Raw genomic sequence first — 19,640 nt, forward strand, 5'->3', positions numbered from 1 at the left:
GGGGGGGGGGGGGGGGGCAAGGCTGGGGACCTGCAGCCTGCCATGCCGGACCTCCCCTGTGGTGGGCTCCTGCGCAGCCAAGCCTCCTGGATGGGTGCCACCCCCTGCTCTGGGGTGCCTGGTCCCATGGATCACCCAAGGGCTGAGGAGTGCCTGCGTGGCTCAGACTGACAGGCAGTTCCGCCTGTGGCCCCCTGCGGGATCCACTAGGGGAAGCCAGCTAGGCTCCTGAGTCAGATGGGGACTTGGAGAACTTTTATGCCTAGCTAAAGGATTGTATATGCACCAATCAGCACTCTGTGTCTAGCTCAGGGATTACAAACACACCAATCAGCACTCTGTCAAAAATGGAAAAATCAGCTCTCTGTAAAATGGGCCAATCAGTAGGATAAGGGAATAAAAGCAGGCTGCCTGAGCCAGCAGCGGCAACCTTGGGCCCCCCTTCCCCACTGTGGAAGCTTTGTTCTTTCGCTCTTTGCAATAAATCTTGCTGCTGCTCACTCTTTGGGTCCACACTGCCTTTACGAGCTGTAACACTCACTCACCAGGAAGGTCTACAGCTTCACCCCTGAGGCCAGCGAGACCACGCTCCCACAGGGAGGAATGAACAACTCCGGAGGGGAGGAGTGAACAACTCCAGACTAAAAGCTGTAACACTCACCATGAAGGTCTGCAGCTTCACTCTTGAAGCCAGTGAGACCACAAACCCAACAGGAGGAACGGACAACTGGAAGGAACAACTCCAGACGCACTGCCTTAAGAGCTGTGACATTTACCGAGAAGGTCTGCAGCTTCACTGTTGAAGTCAGGGAGACCATGAACCCACCAGAAGGAAGAAACTCTGAACACGTCCGAACATCAGAAGGAACAAGTTACAGACACACCATCTTTAAGAACTGTAACACTCACTGCAAGGGTCCGTGGCTTCATTCTTGAAGTCAGTGAGACCAAGAACCCACCAATTCCAGACACAATAATTTGAGAAAGTGCGAGTCTCCATTTAGGCATACAGATACATGCTTACATGTTTGTTTAACCATGGAGAGTAAAAAAAATTCCAAAGCAAGACTGAATGGCTGGTTTTGTTTGTTGGGTTTTTTTTTTTTTTTGCAATTATCACCCCTTAGAAACCAGAGTCCTATTTTATATATCATTCTTTCTCTTCAAAACACAAACACTTCAACAGTACTATAAGGTAAAACTTCTGTTCCTTCTGTGTTAACAATACCCAGACTTTTTTGTGAGAATCCCTTTTGTGGGAACCTATTCTTGTGATAAGTTGTTTGCTGTTCACAATTATTAGGGTTCCAAATCAGACGGGGCTATGTGTACTACAATTTCTAAACAAAAGGCACAAACATACTTTTGAGAATTGCAATTGAGTACATGATTCCAAATAACTTGTTGTGATCAGTCTTCACTTCCTCTTTCTTACGTTCTAAGTCAATAAACAGTGAGATTTTGCTGCTTATCACATAAAACAGCAATGCTAATTTATAATATTCTTGGGAGGGTTTTCATTTTTAAAAGGTAAATATTACTTTTCCTAGGTATAAAATCAGAAGTGACACAATTTTAAAATGCAGTTTGGGTATCAGTTTAGTTACCTTATAAAATGCCATTAAAATAATAATATGAAAAAAGCAGTGTATTCTTCCAAGAAAATAGCTGTATCTCACACAATAATTTAAAACACATCTGCCGTCTACCAATAGTTTTAAGAAATTCTCAATTTACATCAGTTTCTTGTTGAAATAATTTATCTTAGAGGAAAGAAAAGGACAAATTCATTAAAGTCTCAAATTTCTTTTTGTTTCATTTCCCATTTAGTTTAATTCATTTTAAAAATAACTTTCAACAAAGCCTCTGTCAAATATTGCAAAGGATTCTTGCTGATTAGAGTAATAGCAGTTTGTTATCTTTAGAAGATGCACTGGCTGGGCGCGGTGGCTCATGCCTATAATCCCAGCACTTTGGGAGGCCGAGGCAGGTGGATCACCTGAGGTTAGAAGTTCGAGACCAGTGTGGTGAAATCCCATCTCTACTAAAAGTACAAAAATTAGCCAGGCTTGGTTGTGGGTGCCTATAATCCCAGTTACTCAGGAGGCTGAGACAGGAAAATCGCTTGAACCCGGGAGGCAGAGGTTGCAGTGAGTGGAGATCGTGCCTCTGCACTCCAGGCTGGGTGACAGAGCGAGAAACCGTCTCAAAAAAAAAAAAAAAAGATGCACAATAAAACTTCCTTTTCTACATTCTCAATTAAACATTCTTTTCATTTAATGTTTGGATGAATTCGGAGTTTAATTTGGACAAGCAGAGGAGTTTTCTTTCCAGGGTGCCTGATGATGTGTTTGTGCTTACAACAATGGTGGGGGACACCGTCATCTACGTAAACATGAGGCTGAAGTCGCAGCGCAGTTCACTGCACTGATCAAGAAGCTCTTCTTTTTCAGGCTGCCGGTGGGTCTTTTCAATTCCCCAGCACTGAGGCCAGACTGCTAACTCTGTCAATAGAAAATCTGTAAAACTGGTTTTTAGGAGATGGGGCTTATTCAGCTTCCAGACTTAATACTCGTTTTAAACACTGTAGCCAAATACGGAGGGGGGTTGAAAAGAAATGTGGAATGTGGGCAAGAGGGAATAAAGGGGAACAAAAAAAGAGGAGACTCATGAAAGGAGTCTGAAAAAAAGAAGAGTAATTAGAGCAGGCAGCAAGCAGGAAATCGCAGAGACAAGGGAAGGCTGCAGTGTGGAGGCTCAAGTTGCAGGAAGAGGCTAAGTTGTATTTTTGGAGAACAGTGAATAGCTACTCTCTTCTCATCTATTATGTTGCTGGCACCACAGCAAAGGAAACACAAATATTTCAATATCGGTGGTGTTTTTAAAAGCCAACGGAAAGGAACCAAAGCAGCACATTTATTCTACTTATTTTCCAGCTTGTTCAAGAGCTACTTTAGTACAAATGATTTTGGGGACACTAAACATAACAAATGTATTTCTTTGTTTATACTCTTTGTTTGTAAACATACATAACAAAATTCCTCAATGACAACTACCTGCGTCTACTCTGTAATTTTCTTTCAAAGTAATGGTACTAAATGAAGAACCATTTATACTTTCAAGAAAAAAAAATGCTGAACCGCAGCAGACATTTTCAAAGAAAACTTTGCCAATTTTTCTGGGTATAAACACATGAACTCCTTTGCTTTATAATTTTGGCTCTGAATAAAATGTCACTGTGAGTAGTATATGTTTCTTCATTTGAAAAAGTCGGCTTCACAGGGTGTGAAAGATCTGAGCATCATTACTGAGTTACGTCCAAGGGCTTTTGTCACGTCTCTTCCCTACACACTATCTGTCTTCTTGAAACCTGAAGGCCTGACTTCCTAGGCCCAATGAAGATGGGAGAGGGAAGTGCCCAAAACAATACTGACTGAAGTGGAGAGAGCCGGGCATGAGCTCAAGAATACACACTGTCCATGAACAGAAATACGGTCCTACCTCTGGCAGAGCCACACTTAGCTAAATTTGATATATCCATTCTTAAGGTAGAACTGCTGCTTGTTGAAGGTGAGTTGGTTGTAGGTGTGTGACCTTTTTTCTGGGTTTCCTATTCTGTTCCATTGGTCTACGTGTCTGTTTTTGTACCAGTACCATGCTGTTTTGGTGACTGTAGCCTTGAAGCATAGTTTGAAATTGGGTAATGTGATACATCTGGCTTTGTTCTTTCTGCTTAGAGAGCTAAGCGTTGGGTACACACAGCCATAAAGATGGAAACAGTAAGACACCGAGGACTCCAAAATGGGGGGAGGGAGGGATAAAGGACAGGCAAGGAAAAACTATATTGGGTACCATGTTCACTATGCGGGTGACGGGATCAATAGAAGCCCAAACCTTAGTATCATGCAATGTACCCATGTAACAAACCTGCACCTGTACCCCTGAGTCTAAAATTTAAAAAATAAATAAAAATATGTGTTTTAAAACAACTGCTGCTTGTCACATGGACAAAGACTCTCTCCTTGACCCCACTTGAGTCAGGCTCCTCCAAGTGCTTTGTTTGACTAGGCCTCCACCTTGCTCACCCTTCCCCTTGCTGGGCCCACATAGCCCAGATTTAGCAAGACTCTCACTAAATCAGTTTAGAGAGAACCCCCACACCCTCCATATCTGGTCAAATTTCTCATCCCCCAACTCTGATGTATAAGCCCTTGGCCTGCCATCAGCAAGAATCCTGTCGAGTTAGTTTAGCAAGACTCTCCCTACCCTGATGTTCTTTCTTAGTAATTTTCCATCCACTACTCCAACTCCACACCTGTTCTTTGGCTGTAAATCCCCACTCCATCCATAGTTGAGGTTGAGCCTGATGTCTCTCCCCTATTGCAACAGAATTGACACCAATTGCAACAATTCTGAATAGTCTTCCTTAATGTTTTAGCAAGTGTCAGAATGAATTTTTCCTTAGCGACACCAAGGAGTAAGTGGTACCAGCTCATGGATTCCTCCTATGGAACTAAAACAGTAAGAACCATAGCAAAGGTGATCAGCCTGAACATCATGGGTCGAGGAACCACCGGAGTCTGGCATCAGGTACCTTGAAAAGGATGAGCTCATTTGCCACCAGTGTGATAAATATAATGAGTTCGTGAAAAGAGGTTTTTAAAGATCACAGGAATTTGGGGCACATGGCTTCGACCTCTGCCTCCCTTTCAATGTCCAGAGTGGATCTGGCTGAAGGATGAAGCCGCTATCATGGACACTGTGGTGTAGAATCTGGGAAGCAGACTGGGCACTCTGGACCTGATGCCTAGAGAGAAGACAGCAGCGGGAGTTAGCTCTACCATGATATGTTTAAAAAACTAATACAGTGAAGGAAGAAAAAAGTCCTGGGGCAAAGGCCCACGGTTCTCTAAACACTTCCTGGTAAAGTCCTTCAACTGCAGTGTGAATGAGAGAGGCGGGGAGAGGTTTGGCTGGGAATGATATTGCTCATTTGAGCTATTTTGGATGTGAGATATGCAACAAAATGCCTGGGTATAACTTGAAAATACAAAAAAAAAAAAAATGGTGCAAAAATATCAATCAAAGTCGATGCAATGAATCAGCCATCTAGTTTAATGTGATTAAAATCAAGAGAAATTACTAACACATAGTTTGAGAATTAGCCCCTTTTTTCTTCTTACAAATAATGAAGAAAATAGTCCAAGCAAACCAGAGCAAATTCAGATTTCATTAAATATCTACTTGCATCTCAATATGATCTTATCTTCAGCAATAACATCCTTTGGCTCTCTTCATAGCCATAGTCAACCAAATCCACATATTCAACAAACTACCATACAATTCCCTCTTTAATGCATTCTATCAGAGCATCGTCCTAGGTTTCTCTACTATCACTAGTCCAAAAGCAAAGTGCATATTCTAATTCTAGCAATATCAACAATATTCACTCAATACCTTTACTCCATAGCACAAAACGAGGACATGAGCAAGACCATTTCTTCCCTTTGGATAAATAATATCAGCTCTGCATTAAGAAAACAACAGCTATAGGCCCAGTGCGGTGGTTCACACCTGTAATCCCAGCACTTTGGGAGGCCGAGGAGGGTGAATCACCTGAGGTCAGGAGTTTGAGACCAGCCTGACCAACATGGAGAAACCTTGTTTCTACTAAAAATACAAAATTAGCCAGGTGTGGTGGTGCATGCCTGTAATCCCAGCTACTCAGGAGGCTAAGGCAGGAGAATCACTTGAAGCCTGGAGGTGAGGTTGTAGTGAGCCGAGATCGCACCATTGCACTCCAGCCTGGGCAACAAGAGCAAAACTCTGTCTCAGAAAAGGAACAGAAAGAGAAGGGAAGGGAAAGGTAAGGGAAGGGAAAGGGAACGAGAATGAAAAAGGGAAAGGGAAAGGGAAAGGAAAACGAAAAGGAAAAAGGAAAGAACAGCTATAGAACCCGCTGTGGAGTCGCCGACCTCTATTCAAATCTTCAGGCCCTGGGGGGAAATGTCTACTGCTCTTATTTTTCTCCAAAAACATTATTTTTTCTTTAATGATTACTGATCTTCTCTTCATCCCAGTATCGAAACCATCTTAACATCCTGAGTCTTTTTTTCCCTGCATCCCATGGTCCCTCCTCCTTACATTTTGACAGAGATATAACTAACTGGAGTGGTCAGGGAGCTAGGGAGACACACTAGGGATCAATTTATCTCTGGCATGGGAATTGACTAATAGGTGTTTTCCGTCTCTAATTTCTGTGACTTCCCCCTGTCAGGGGGATCCCCAGACCAATTCTTTCCTGGCTGTCACAAGCACCTGTTCTCACTCCTCAGCTCAGCCCTGGTCGGGACTCTTACAGCTGTCTGATCTCGTTCCTGGTCAGAGCACACCCCTCCCTCAGGGGTGCAGAGAGACTCAAGCACTAGAAGACTGCCGGTCAGCGTCAGCCCTGTGCTAGCACAAAGGAAATGAGAGCGGATGCCCATCCCATAAGCCAGAACACCCTTTCATCAGCTTTCTCCATGCTCTGGGGCCAAACAAGTCAGGAAGGCAAAGAGGATATGTGGTAGAAACTTTCAAGAAGATTTTACTAAATTCTTCTGGGATGTCAGCCAAAGCCTGGGTTAACCTTGGTTGCGTCACTGGTAAACTAATTACACCCTTGCTGAAATGGGAAAGCAAGATGTGGCCTTCGTGAAATTCTGGGAAACTGGTGAGTTTTGTGAGCAGCATACATTCTTACAGTTGGGAGGCATTTTAGATAATAATTTTGAATCCTTTTCCCTGTATTGTTTGTTTTCATGTGTAGTTCAAGGTGCTTGGCAGGGTATTACCCAAACTGATCAATGACATCAGTAGCACATGTGTATGCTATAAGCCAGCATCATTTATATATAGCAGGCCATATATAAGTGCATTATACCTCATATATTAATTCAATCCAAATGCACAAATACTTATAGTATGCTTACTCAATGCCAGGCACTGCACTGGCTCCTGGAAGTTAAACAGGAGGTGAAGAGGACATGGTGCCTGTCCATGTGGAGTTTCTGGTCTCATGTCAGTCTTTCACACAACTCTTCCATTTATCTCACTTTGCCTCTACTCTAGCTGAAGCTTAATTACCTCTTAGGGGAATGGCCGCACCAGTTCTTTTTTGTTTTTGTTTTGTTTGCAATGGAGTTTCACTCTTGTCGCCCAGGCTAGAGTGCAGTGGCACGATCTCAGCTCACTGCAACCTCTGCCTACCGGGTTCAAGTGATTCTCATGCCTCAGCCTTGCAAGTAGCTGGGATTACAGACACCTGCCTCCACACCCGGCTTATTTTTTTGTATTTTTAGTAGAGACAGGGTTTCATCATGTTGTCCAGGCTGGTCTTGAACTCTTGACCTCAGGTGGTCCAACTGCTCCGGCCTCCCAAAGTGCTGGGATTATAGGTGTGAGCCACTGAGCCTGGCCCTTGCAACACCCTTCTAGTCTCCGGACTGGTGCCATCTCCTCAAATTTTTATGAAAGTCCAAACCCGATGGTCGATCTTCCCGCTTAGAACCACCCAATGCCTTGTGCATACCTAGCCACGGTGTGCACCTTCTGCCACGTACTCAGTTATTTGTAGAGTCTCAGGGGAAATGGTTTTAGAATGTGGAGCTGAGCTCTGAAGTCAGACTAGCCCGAGTTCAATTCCAGCTCTCTGAATTTTTAGCTCCAGGTTCTTAGGCAAGTTGGATCATGTCTCTCCCTGTTCAAAACCCTTTCATGGCTTCCCGTTGCAATTTTGGGAGAAAAAAACACTTCTGCAATCCAAAATAATCTTTTAAACATTCAAAATCTTTTCAAATCCAAACTCTGCAAAGCCTGACTTCCCTCTGCAACCTTATTTCATGAGTTATGCCATTGTCCTCCGTGACCACTGGGTGACCCTTCCAAGGCCTGTTTTCAGTTTCTCCAGCGCTCCCATTAGCTCCTGCACTCCTGGGGTCTTTGCAATGCTTTCCTTCCATTTGGAATCTCTCCTGCTATGTTATCTAACTTGCTCATTCTGTCCCCTCAAGTCTCAGCTTTAAACCTGTCACTTTTTCAGAGATGACTTCCCTGGCCACCTGGTCCAAAGAAGCCTTCCTCTCCTACATGCTGAATACCCCCTCTCACAGAAGCCAGCTCCATTTGTTGTATGCAGCGCGCGTATGTATTTTTGTGGTTCACTTGTGCGAGGTCTGTCTTTCCCTCTAGACTTGTAAGCTCCCATAAGGACAGGGAACTTGTCTGTTTGGTTTATCACCATATCCCCAGTCGTCTGCAGAACAGCACATGCAGGTGCTCAAGAAAGACAAAGGGATAAATCTCTCTGTATGCCGGTTTCCTTATTTATAAAATAGGAATCACAATTACCTGAGCTCACTGCCTTTAAAAAGCCAAGAATAAAATCTGCACAGACTGGGAGTGCTCAGTGAAAGGGAGCTATTCCCAATTCCACTTCCACTTCGAACTGCAGTCCTCGCAAGCGAACTGCCTTCCCTCTGCATCCTCCACATGATCTAGCACAGTGAGCATCATGGACATCCATCAACGTCTGCTTGAACTGAAGTGAGCATGTCATCTGAGACTGCAGTTTTTCATTCTGCTACATTTACTCTATTTCACTCACCTATGGAGATTTTCTTCTCTATGATCATACAATAAGACATTCACTCCAACTTTGCTGTTGTGATAAACTAAGGGAGTACCCACAGCGTCTAGGATAACGTGCTGGCATCACCAGGCTCTCTTGCTTTCCCACAATGTGAAGAATTCTCTTTGGGAAACTGTATTCCTAATGAAAATTTAAAAAATCATATAAATATATATCATGATATATACATGATTAGTTTTACATATACGACTTGTTTTATATATAGTGTATTAGAAACAAGCAATTACAATATCCAGATTAAAGAATAATTGTGGGCCGGGCGCGGTTGCTCACGCCTGTAATCCCAGCACTTTGGGAGGCCGAGGCAGGCTGATCACAAGGTCAAGAGATTGAGACCATCCTGGCTAACACAGTGAAACCCCATCTCTACTAAAAATACAAAAAATTAGCCAGTCGTGGTGGCGGGTGCCTGTAGTCCCAGCTACTTGGGAGGCTGAGGCAGGAGAATGGCGTGAACCGGGAGGCGGAGCTTGCAATGAGCTGAGATTGTGCCACTGCACTCCAGCCTGAGTGACAGAGCGAGATTCCATCTCAAAAAAAAAAAAAAAAAAAAGAATAATTGTGGAGCCAGGCACAGTGGCTCACACCTGTAATCCCAGCACTTTGGGAGGCTGAGGTGGGTGGATCACCTTAGGTCAGGAGTTGAGAGCAGCCTGGGCAAGATGGTGAAATCTCATCTCTACTAAAAATACAAAAATTAGCCAGGCGTGATGGTGGACGCCTATAATCCCAGCTATTTGGAAGGCTGAGGCATGAGAATTGCTTGAACCCAGGAGGTGGAGGTTGCAGTGACCAAGATCACGCCACTGCACTCCAGCCTGGACGACAGAGCAAGACTCCATCTCAAAAAAAAAGAAAAAAGAAAAAATGTGGCTTTATGTGCCTGTACCCAGAATCAAAATTTGATTGTTGAACAAAGAGAGTTTGAAAAGTTTTGCAAATTAGGTCAAGTATAGGATTCCTGAATCAGAACACAATTGTTTTAATTTTGCTATATGGGTCATTAGCAAGCTGTCTGGGAAATAGAGGAGGTACTAAACCAAAAATGTGTTGCAGGTTCAGTGACCATTTAACTTAATGACCAAACCAAGACATGTTTAAGAGTGGAAGGAGACAGTGCGGATTACACTGGGACAACAGACATAAACCTGGAATATTCCAGGGTTGCTACTTTGTGTTCTGAATTTGTGAAAAGCTTGGTTCTGACTACACAGTGCCAACAGAAACAAATATTTTTGTATTTTTCAATCAATCTGTGTCTAGCATTTTCAATTGTTATTGTATTCACTTATTTTTGATAATACACTTTTAGAACATTATTCAGCATAATGTAATATCAAGATAACATCTGATTCAACCCAGGTGAAACTCACAGAAAAAAAAAAGTCATTTGACCAGAAACAACCCCAATTCAGGGGGAAAAAAAAATGGGTCCAGTGGCCATCGCTGTGGTTTCTGTACACTGACTCTGGTTCAGCCACCTCCCTCCTCTGCCATGTTGCTGCTCCCATGGCTGGGGACACACAACATGACTGTCTTTATATTCTACCCAAACAAATCTTAGCTTATGTCTAAATCTGTGTTTTCACAACATGTCGGCTCATTACATTTATTGCATTTTAAATGATATTTAAAATTGAGGTGAATAATTTAAAGAGAAAATATCAAGGGCTTGAAATGAATACCTTTAAATATAATGCAATCAGGCAGATATTTCTGCAATGTTAGGTGACATTAATATGGTGACACTGAGTAACTGTCGACAATTAGTCACAAGATGGAGCAGAGGTCTTGTAAGAAAAGTACTCCCAGATGACAAAATATTGAAAATTCAATTATACTCTGTTTATTACGGGCTTACATTAGCAACTATATTCCTAATGAAGACCTTGATAATAAACAAATTAATGGGAATACAGGGGAGAACTGTTAGAATTATCTTTTCCCCTTATAGTATTCTACAATATTGATGCCAAAGCGTGCCAAATGGCAGGGCAAACCTTGCTGAAGAAATTCTTAACATAAATTTTATGTATAAGAACGTAAGACATATTCAAGTACTGAAGATTATGAAAATAATTTTAATACATAATGACAAGATGCAATACATTTAATGTTTAAAATTTCCAGTTATGTAAGTGTATAAATCATTCAGGAAAGGAAATCTAGTGAATGCAAATAAGAAGAAACTATCATAAGGGATGCACAAATGGTCTGAATTCTAATTAAAACAGTATGTCATGGAAGTCAGTACATTCATTATCCCTTTTACAAATGTTGTTTTAAAAAGCATCCACAACATGCAACTCCCAGCCAGGCGTGGTGGCTCACGCCTGTAACCTCAGCACTTTGGGAGGTGGAGGCAGGTGGATCACCTGAGGTCAGGAGTTCGAGACTAGCCTGGCCAACATGGTGAAACCTCGTCTCTACTAAAAATACAAAAAATTTAGCCGGATGTGGTGGCATGTGCCTGTAATCCCAGCTGCCCGGGAGGCTGAGGCAGGACAACTGCTGGAACCTGGGAGGTGGAGGCTGCAGTGATCTGAGATTGTGCCACTGCACTCCAGCCTGGGCAACAGAGCAAGACTCTGTCTCAAAAAATAAAATAAAATAAAACCATCCACAACACGCAACTCCTCATAAAATATTTCTACAAAAGGTCAGAGAATACAAATATCTATTTTTCCACCAGGAAAATAAAACCCTTTGTCTGCATATGACTAAGTTTGTCTCTGAATTTCTCCCACCACTTTGTGACGTCATGCCTAGTTCAATGGACACTTCGTTCATTCTGCTGTTGAAAACATTTAACCAGGCGTCTATTTGGAGTATGGCTTTATTGCTACACAATCCAAGGAATGGACTTAGAAGCCTAATTCCCCTTTTCTTGCTACTTATGATCTAGTATAGGAAAATAAGACAGGTAAACAGATAACTTCAAAATAAGGTAGTAAATGCTAAATGTCATGAAGCATTAGAGAGAGTAAACATCTGGGGAATTTAGAGGCCAGACAGTTCACTGTCCTAAAAGGTGTCCTAGGGTGACTAAAAGGAAGAGGTACTTAAGTTGAGCCTTGAAAGATTGGAAGGATTTTGATCTACAAAGAGTGTCTAAGGGGGTACCTCAGATGGCTGGTATGGTATGATCAAAGACAGAACGGCAAGAAAACTCGTGGTTTATTCACAATATGGCAAATAATAAATAAGACTGCATTACAATATCTTCATAAGGAATCACAAGGAAAGAAGGGAAAAATAAGATTATTTGGTGTTTAGATAACAAGGGAGATAAGCTTAGAGAATTTAAGTGTTCCTGAGAAGGCTGATGCAACTTCCATCCTGTCTTCGCTGGTGCAAAGACGTTTTATGAAGCCAAGATCAAGAGAATTGGGGGAAACATTTTCCAGATGTAAGAAAAGGACAAAAGACAGGAAGAAATTTGAAGAAGTAATATACACACCTCCTATATACTCAGGACTAAAAATAGTTTTGGAATAAATAAATAGTTTGAATTTGATGGAAGTATATGGCCATGGAAAGATTTCATGTAGGGAAGAAAGACAAGGCTAATGAACTTGAAATTTTGGAAGTGATTTGGAAATGGTAAGTGGGAAGAAAAAATAGAAACTTGAGCTCCACTTTGGCAAATGTTTTGAGTGCCATGATGAAAAATATATAACACAACTCATCATATGATTTCATAATGTCTTAAGAATGTTATAGTGGTTTGTATTTTAAAAACTTATTTTACAATTTTCCATTATGAGAGAGAATATGTTGAGTTTACAATTTATATTGCTGCTTTAGATAGCATTATTTTTTTTTTTTATTTTTTTATTTTTTGAGGCGGAGTCTCGCTCTGTCACCCGGACTGGAGTGCAGTGGCTGGATCTCAGCTCACTGCAAGCTCCACCTCCCGGGTTTACACCATTCTCCTGCCTCAGCCTCCCGAGGAGCTGGGACTACAGGCGCCCGCCACCTCGCCTGGCTAGTTTTTGTATTTTTTTAGTAGAGACGGGGTTTCACTGTGTTAGCCAGGATGGTCTCGATCTCCTGACCTCGTGATCCGCCCGTCTCGGCCTCCCAAAGTGCTGGGATTACAGGCTTGAGCCACCGCGCCCGGCTAGATAGCATTGTTTTAAATAGAAAGGATATCAAGGAAGTGGCCAAGAAAAAAACGGCAGAATTGAAATTCAAATACAACTCAGATTTAGTCTGTAAAACCAAAAAGACTATGGTGCCTCTATGAGTAGTAAAACGCTTTATCAAAAGACTAACTTTTAGATGAAGGAAGGGGTATCTGAACGATGTACTTCCCAGAATAATGAAAAATTAACACAGAAATATTAAGACACAAAGCATGTGAGTAAAGAGGTGTGAAACTCACACGTGACTGTAGCTCCCGTTAAGAGTTACTTCTAAATATATATATATACTATATGCACTAGTAGGTCTTGTTTTTCAGCTTTGTAGTCCCTGGAGAGTCAGAAACAATGCCTTGGCTGTGTTTGCTGAGTGAATAAATAAGAAACAAAGTAAGGAAAACTCGGATAACAGTATTTTCACAAAGTAGGGGAATCCAAAATTTTGAAAGGTCTTTACATGTTGTGTAGCTGTTAAGAGGGAACCAAAGAGAGAAGTTTAGAAGGCATCTCCTCAATAGGAAAGTCAGAATTCCCTTTAGTAGGGGGCTCCCAAAAATGACTCTAGGGAACAGGCAAGAACTTATGCCCTTCAAGTCGTGGTTCAGAGGCGGATATAGTTTGGATATTTGTCCCCTCTAAATCTCATGTTGAAATATGATCCCCAATGTGGGAGGTGGAGCCATGTGGGAGGTGTCTGGATTATGGGGGGATCCCTCACGAATGGCTTGATGACATCACCCTGGTGACAGAGTGAGTTCTCACCCTATTCGTTCACGCAGGAGCTGGTTGTTAAAAAGTAGCCCAGTAACTCCTCCTTTCTCTTGCTCCTGCTCTTGCCATGCTCTTACCATGACACTTCAACTCCCCTTCCATCCTCCATGAGTAAAAGCTTCCTGAAGCCCACACCAGAAGCAGATGCTGGTGCCAAGCTTCTTGTATAGTCTGCAGAACCATGAGCCAAATAAACCTCTTTCGTTATAAATTACCCAGCCGCAGGTACTTCCTTGATAGCAAGGCAAAACAGACTCATGCAGAGGCTGACAAACTTGTCTAGGAAGATAATGGTCACAGGAAAGCTGGAGCCAGCTTGCTTTCCATGTCCTCTTCATAACCAGCAGGGCCTTTTCTGTCTTAAGTTTGCAAAGGCAAAGAAAAATAAAACTTCTTCTCTACAAAGCAATGGCAGCTACTGAAAGTGAGATGTTGCCCTTCTTTATCGGGAGGTCAAAGAGGTGACAGGTATATACCGTTGCCAGGACACTCAAACTAGAAAATGATATCTAACTTAATAATTATCAATAGGACTGGAGCGGTGGCTCACGCCTGTAATCCCAGCACTTTGGGAGGCTGAGGCAAGCAAGTTGCTTGAGTTCAGGAGTTTGAGACCAGCCTGGGCAACCTGGTGAAACCTCATCTCTACCAAAAAAAAAAAAAAAAAAAAGCCGAATGTGGTGGCACATGCCTATAGTCCCAGTTACTCAGGAGGCTGAGGTGGGAGGATCACTTGAGCCTGAGAGGCAGAGGCTGCAGTGAGCCAAGATCATGCCACTGCACTCCAGCTTGAGTGACAGAGCAAGACTCAAAAAAAAATTATTAATGTGTTAAAATTATCAATGAAGCAAGTAATTATGACATTTAGTCCACGTTAATTTTCCTTCTGGATGGATTTTTGTTGTTGTTGTTCAGTATGGGACAGGTGACCACTATTTACTATGTAAACTAAAAATTTGAAGACAAGGTATGCATCATTACTTTTATAAATTCAGCTCTGCTAAGATGCATAAAAAATGCTTACAATCTCTCGTATGTTTTACTACTAAAAATAACTATCTGTTTAATTCACCAGTTATCAAATATCTGTTTGCAAACAAAGAAATCTTGGAAGAATATATTTTCCAGAAGAGCTATGGAAGAAATGGAAGAAATTATAATATATTTAAAGCTTAAAAAATAGAAGTTATTAATAACAAAACTGCTCTGTTGAATATTTTTTTAATTTGTAAAGATGTCAGTGTCATACTTAATATGGAAGGCATGCAAACTACAGCTAAAAGAAACAGACTACTGGTTTATGTTTGGCATAACATAATGAATCTGTTGACAGTACATATATTGCTGTTATTTATAATCCCATAGTGACAAGAAAATGTCACCAATTACTGGCTACAATGACAGAAGACAATTTATTCCTAATGATTTGTGCCTGCTAGGAAAAAAAGTAGGCTACTAAAAGAGAGTTACCATTCTATTCCCCAACAGCAGTCTTCTAACTGGAAGTATATTTGCAATGTACAGCAAGTTATTTTTGTTAATGAGAGTTTGCATAATTTATCTATATAGCACCTTAAGCTGCAAACTACAATAAGACATTTTAAGGTATATTTTAAAAACTGATATAATCTGAAATATCAGGTTCGTGAAACAGCCTTTCATTAACTCACATATTGTATTCTATTTCACACCTAGATCTCTTTAAAGTTGCATCGACTTGTAGGGTGCGGGAAATAACATTTGAAAAGCTACTAAGTAGGGACTTCAAATAGATATTTATTGCTCATCCTGGTCTGTTAAGAACTGCAAGTTGAAAAAAACATGTATTTGAATGCCTCAGTTATGAAGAAATTTAAAATGATGAAACGAGAGAGGACGGGAGGGAGAGGGTCTGATAATTAGAAGCAGGATAGGAAACTAGACAAGATCGTGTGATTGTATTCGATTGGTAAGACTAGAGGATGTGGGAAGAGAATGATCAGAAAATCTTAATCTAGTCATCCATGGTGATCCAGGAAATAAGAATTTTATAGAAAACTCTAGAGAAATCCAAAGTTGGAAATTACAAAGAAATTTACCAAGAAGTAGGAGAAGAGAAAGGTAACACATTGTGGATATTTTCAGTGGTTTCAGAAACATTATGGTGAAGCTTAGGTCAGATTGAAGAAAAGGGTCACAAAACAGATTTACCCATTGAAGACATATTTGAGGGCAGACACCACGGTTTTTTAACACAGCGTTGATACACATTTTAGACACTAAAAGTAACTTTGAACAGAAATAGGGTGTTACCATTAAAAAGGCAAAAAGATGCCGGGTACACACATCAACAGTGCATTAAAACATAAGGAAGTCTGCGTGTGTGTGCGTGTGTGTGTGTGTGATGGGGAGGAGAATTTTTGATGTCCTCAGAAACGAAGGAGTCATGATAAACTGGGAAAAGCTCAGTGAATAATGAAAACTAGGGCTAAAAGGTAGGAACAATTTATCTAGGAATGAATATTGGTCTAATTAGCTTTGAGACAGGAAGGATAACAGTCTTGCTTCCCAAATGCGAAAAGTACGCCATGAAACTGAAGACCAAAAAGTCTCCACTTCATCGTAAGAACTTAGGACAAAAGCAGGAAAAAAAAATTAATTAAACACAAACACAGGCAAATACAGAAAAACCATGATACCTAGTTCAGTTTTGTCTCTCTAGGCTTCCTTACAGAAAATAAAACTAATGTCTCTCAAGGTCCACAGCAGACTTATGATTAAGATATTCAATTATCTGGCAGATCCTTTAGCAACAGAAAGCAGAATTGTTTTTGCAGAGATCACTTCCCCTAGAAACAAGCGGATAATCACATGAATATTCTCACAGTGAAATAGTGAACTGAACTGCTCCAGATTGTATAGTATCTCAAGAAAGACACAGATAATAATACTCAGGAAAATCTGGAGTAGGAATGACTCATGTTTAGAAATCAGGACCATGGTTAAGCAAAACAGTAAGTACCACACCACATCGCTCCCTTTGGAAAGTATGTGAAAGAGAAAGGGGAAATGTTATTGTCTCTTTTTGGGTAAAACCGACTTATATTTTAAAAAGGTTGATTAAAATATTCAGGTAATGTCAGTTATTTTTGTGTTAACCAATTAAATATAGGACCTGCTTGCTAGGTATGGTAAGGTATTCACCAAAAAATTTCTTCCTGACTACCACTACCACTCAAAACAAAAGAAAAGAAAAGCTCTGTAGGCGAGTGTATGTTGCATTAGTTTAAGCTCTATTCGTCATAGACATGATACTTACAAAAGACACACAGAAGCAATGGAAACTTGGGTTATGTTTGATGGATGCAAAAAATAAATCTAACTTTTCTTACCACTTCAGGTGGTTTCCTGGATGTTTATGCTTTGCATCTTCACTTTGTTAGACCTATCCTCACCCAACATGACTTTCCTCCCCTGAGATAAATCCTCAAGAAAAACCTTTGCAAAATTAGCTTTGTAATCTTAATCAAAGATAAAACAATGCACATTAAAATTATTTAATAAGAAGGCACAATTTGAAGAAACTCAAACCCAGTGACATCAGGTGAGCTGTGTAAGGTAAAACAATGAATTAATGCTAGAACCAGAATAAGAAACCAGATCTCTTATCTTCTTATCAAATGCCCTTACCACTGTGACTATGAAACTTTTCTTTCTTTCTCTTTCTCTCTCTCTCTCTCTCTCTTTCTTTCTTTCCTTTTTTTGAGACAGAGTTTCACTCTGTCACGCAGGCTGGAGCATAGTGGTGCAATCTTGGCTCACAGAAACCGCCTCCCGGGTTCAAGCAATTCTCCTGCCTCAGCCTCACAAGTAGATGAAACTACAGGCACCTGCCACCATGCCCAGCTAATTTTTTGTGCTTTTAATAGAGATGGGATTTCACCATGTTGACCAGGCTGGTCTTGAACTCCTGACCTCAGGTGATCTGCCTGTCTCAGCCTCCCAAAGTGCTGGGATTACAGGCATGAGCCACTGCGCCTGGCCAGAAACTTTTCTTAATAGAGCAGGATTACATCTTAAACTAAGAAGTAGGAAAGAAATTCAGCTGCGCAGAAGCTCCTGGAGACAGTGAGGATATTTCAGTTGAAAAAGCTCTTTCCTTCTCATTGCAAAGCAAGTGAGCTGAGGACCAACACTCTACTACTGTCTGGACGCCAACAGATCCCACCCAAGACCAGGACGTTTACTCACCAGGTTTTAGAATTAGGTTGTGGCTTTAACTCCTGGCTTTGTCACTCAGTATCTGTGTGACCTTAGCAAGGTATTTAGATTCTTCCTAAGCCTTTAGTTTTCTTTCCTCTGCAAAACACGGATAATACTACTAATCTCAGAGGGTAGTTGAAGAGATTAAACATAATAAATGTTGAGTAAAATCCAAACGCCTATCTCTGCCTCCATCAACTTCTCTGCCATTTAGATTTTCATATAGTGGTTTCTCTGAAGAACAATAACACAACATTCACATCCAAAATCCTTAGCAATTGTCGTTGGAAAGGTCACTGTTACAAATGGCCATTTTCAAAATGCTTCTGGATAGTAATGACATTTGCTGTGGGGGAGGTCAAAGGATTTTGGAGCGAACACAAAGTGTTTCATGAGGGAACGATGTATGAATCGCAGAACCAGCATTGGTTGGAGTAGGAGGATTTTTGTGAGGGGTATCATACGATCGAAATAGGAGAAGAAATGCATCCCACGGAAAGGGTCAACAGACACTCTGTCTCCTCTCCGATACTTCTAAAGGGAATCCTGCCTGACAACTGTCAACTATAGATGGGCTGCACATGCCGTACAAACCACTTGCAATCTGGGGGAAGAAACCAGCACTCACGGATATATACACGGGCAATGTTCTTATCCTTTAAAGAACAAACCCTCACCTCCAAATAGATCCCTTTACATCAGCTTTTATCCCTTTTAGAGATCAATTTGGGGACAGACAGGTGAAACTACGACAACATTTTAAGGCTACACTATATAGCCTATGCTCCCCTCTGATCCTCCGCACTCACCGTTTGCTATTTTGAGATAAAAGAGTAAGAGCCCTCAATCTGCTAATGGTATTAGCAACTAAGGAAGTTAGTTAGAAACTAAGTAAGGAACTTAGTTACTAAGGAACTAACATGGAAACCCTGAAGATGCAAAGGTCGACAATAAAAACTACTGGATTCTTAGCCTGTCTTTACAGGATAAAAGAGCCCATTGGTCAGGACATCTGCTGTGTCTTTAACAAGCCATCTACAAAACTCAATCAACTTGATTGAAAATCTTATCAGGATTGCCACTCACAGGTGCAAGGGAATACAGTTTACTATCATAATCCTACAGCCTCCTTCCTTGCACCATCCTGCCTCTGATGTTCATGTTCTCAGGAGGTTCCCATGGAAAGCATATCAGCTGTAAAACCCTCATTATGGCTGTGGTGAAGATCAATACAAAGTCAAGAGTACAGAAAATCTATTTTATATTGTGATTGTTTTGAGATTTGGCAGGAAGTAACTAAAATATATGGAGATAAAATACTCTCAGACTCTGCTCTTCAATCGCTAAGGTCTTACTCTAGTAGCAAATTAGTGCACCTTAAGGTATTGGAGTACAGGTACATGAAAGTTAACTAGGCTACTATGATATAGTATTTTTATTAGATACCGAGTGATCACTGAATGACCCATTCTAAGAAATGACTCATGAAAGATGGAAAAATAACTTTTCCATCCTTTCATCTTTTGATCCTGAACTTGATCTGCTATTGTTCACTGTCCACCTTATTGTCTAAAACCATTATGTGTTTCTTTAAATCCACATTTATTTTTGAGTTTTGGTAACACTTTTATATACTATATACTATTTCACAAACTTCAATGTCAACTCTTCTGCACTAGGACTTTATGTAACTGTGCAGATGACAGTCTATTTTAACTATCTTTCTACGGCTTTTCCTTTTCTTCTTTCTCTATTACAGGAACATTTCTCCCGGTTCTGCACCCAATAGC

The 19,640-nt window shown here is 41.0% G+C and overlaps 1 protein-coding gene across 1 annotated transcript in view; it reads right to left on the reverse strand.

The window, feature by feature from the left end:
• TENM3 (teneurin transmembrane protein 3) overlaps positions 1-19,640 on the reverse strand; it is a 494,169-nt gene that overhangs the window by 433,550 nt on the left and 40,979 nt on the right.

Source organism: Rhinopithecus bieti, unplaced genomic scaffold (genome assembly GCF_001698545.2).
Source record: "Rhinopithecus bieti isolate Rb0 unplaced genomic scaffold, ASM169854v2 scaffold_38004, whole genome shotgun sequence".
Lineage (NCBI taxonomy): Eukaryota > Metazoa > Chordata > Mammalia > Primates > Cercopithecidae > Rhinopithecus > Rhinopithecus bieti.